The sequence below is a fragment of the Ictalurus punctatus genome, chromosome 20 (assembly GCF_001660625.3).
Source record: "Ictalurus punctatus breed USDA103 chromosome 20, Coco_2.0, whole genome shotgun sequence".
Taxonomy (NCBI): domain Eukaryota; kingdom Metazoa; phylum Chordata; class Actinopteri; order Siluriformes; family Ictaluridae; genus Ictalurus; species Ictalurus punctatus.
The window spans coordinates 20,580,227-20,582,726 of NC_030435.2; the positions used below are offsets into that span (position 1 = coordinate 20,580,227).

At 40.3% G+C, this 2,500-nt stretch overlaps 2 protein-coding genes across 6 annotated transcripts in view; one reads left to right on the plus strand and one right to left on the minus strand.

The window, feature by feature from the left end:
• The window catches only part of LOC108280712 (transcriptional repressor p66-alpha), a 30,616-nt gene that overhangs the window by 17,321 nt on the left and 10,795 nt on the right, over positions 1–2,500 (plus strand). The window lies entirely within an intron of this gene.
• stk11 (serine/threonine kinase 11) overlaps positions 1–2,500 on the minus strand; it is a 175,184-nt gene that overhangs the window by 17,246 nt on the left and 155,438 nt on the right. The gene's annotated exons all lie outside the window — the stretch shown is intronic.

Genomic DNA, 2,500 nt, shown 5'->3' on the forward strand with positions numbered 1-2,500 from the left:
CTATCACTGTCGGCTATTATATTATATTTATTTTTTGAGTTCTTGCAGTTCTTATCCTGTTTTACTGGTCACTTACGTTCAGTAGGTTTAAGACAAAACTCTATCTATAAAACTAGTAGCCTATACATAATGTCAACTTGGACCGCCAGTGGAAAGTTCAGGAATAAAAAACTCTATGGCACCAATAAATAGGCAATAAATTATTATTATCATTATTAGACAGATTAACATAATGAGCCTGATATTTGAATAGTTTATGGATTAGGATTATGTTCATTTAAAATAAATCTGCCCTGAGGAGCTCAGTGGAATTGACTGCACAATTAAGATGTCCCTAGCTGCAAAAACTATGAGAACCCCCAGCTTAAGTTCCATGAAATTATGGGATTAATTAGTTAAATATGGCATATATAATATCACAATAAGATATTTTTACTATGTTTTTATTTTTTTTTTAGGTTTGATAAGTTTGGAGAGACACAGTACACCAGGATTTAGAAATGTTGTTACTTTGTTGTTTAAGAAAATTTAGGGGGGGGACCCCAGTATAACGGGATCCAATCAGGTTTTTTGTTTTAATCTGTAAGTTTAAAACCGCTGCTCTCTGTGATTGGTTGAGCTCTCTTTAACGTAGTTCAGGTCAGCTATCAGTTCATGACCGTATCTTTTAAAGCCCTCCAAAAATAAATAACACTGTCATATCGTGATTGTGTTGCTCTGTGCCTGTGGGGACATCGCGTTATCGCACGTCTTTACAGTTTGAATGTATTATGTTTGCACACAGAAGGAGCTGAAACTAAAAACTAGTTGGGTTTTTTTGTGGCTGATGTGGATTATATTGTATTGCGAAGACTGCGTTTGTTGTTAAATAGGATAAGCCAACATGAAGCTCAGAGAGCTGTCTATGGGAGAAAAGCCATTTACTTCAAGACTTGTCCGTTCCTATACTTTTGCTCACCTAAAAATTGGGTGGGTATCTACATCTATGTGTAGATACCAGGGAATAAAAGCTGAAATCTCTAAGCTCTCGTCTCATATCCATCTTTGGATCTCAAACCCAGTCGTGTTTGGTGTACAGCACAGGCAAATGAATTGGCCTCGCCGTTCCAATAGTTTTGGCAGAAGTTGCAAAAAGAGGAAAATATTTACAGAGTTGCTTACTACTCTTAAGCTGTTTTCACAATCAAAACCTGATCAGCTCAGCTTTAACAGTAATATTTAGCAGTATTGTAATATGGGGCAGTGGTGGCTTGGCGGCTAAGGCTCTGGGTTACTGATCGGAAGGTCGGGGATTCAAGCATCAGCACTGCCAAGCTGCCATTGTTGGGCCCTTGAGCAAGGCCCTTAACCCTCTCTGCTCCAGGGGGCGCTGTATCATATCTGATCCTGCGCTCTGAGCCCAGTTTCCTGACATGCTGGGGTATGTGAAGAAAAGAATTTCACTGTGCGTATGTATATGTGATTTAATAAAGACTCATTAGCATTAGCGTTTGGGCCCTGGTTCATCCTACCACATTAACCATAATTCCCATTATACAGGACTTCAGGACTCACTTGAGTTTGTTTATCACACACTTCGTCTCTGTACCTGCGAGTCTCCTGGTGATTCACTGATAAATCCCCTCATTCCCCCTACTGTGCCACTCATTTTATGACGAATTTCCTTGGAAAAGGGGTCGTGTTCACACTTAACCCGTCCCTGTCTGTTTGCTAATGAATTCCAGAGTAAGAGTGCATGTGTGGAAGGGGAATTTATTCACTCATTCTTGCTCAGTTACTGCTCCATCAATGAAGCAGTCCCTCCAGAATTTCACCATCGCAGAAATCAATGCAAAATCAAGCAAATATTCAGACGGGCGTGAAATAAAAATTACGGCAGATTTTCCACAGTTTCAGGTCAAGAGGTGTCATGTGACATCACCACAGTGCACATAAAACATGTGGAGGGTATGCCGCTCTAGGAAAACAATCAACAGTGTCATGGTGCGATGCAGCCCAACTAGAAACGGAGTTGCAGTCACCACGCGAATATTTTCCGTTAACCGCACATCCCAACTAGTGTTTTATTCCTCCTGTACCGCAGTGATTTTCCAGCAACCGTATACGTTTTATTTATTGACGAATGAAACATTTCCTTTGTTTATTTATTTATTTTTCAAAATCTGTTTATGGGTTATTTAATGCCACCCGCCGTCCGCGATACACGATGGTTCCTGTTCTCGCTCACTTTTACAGCAGCGATAGACACTCATTCGCTCTTCAGCCTGACACTGGAGACTCCTTCCGTAAATGTTAATCGGAGAAAACGTCACCGTGGGAACGGTTCCAGGTTTCTCTTCGAGCATTCAGCAGTGCTGAGGTGTAGCTCGCCGTAAAGTCTCGCTCTAGTTTTCTGTGTTTCGGTATGAGGAACAAATCAGGAGGGTTTGTTTGTTTGTTTGTTTGTTTGTTTGTTTGTTTATTTATTTATTTATTTAGGGAGAAACTCTTACATTTTGTG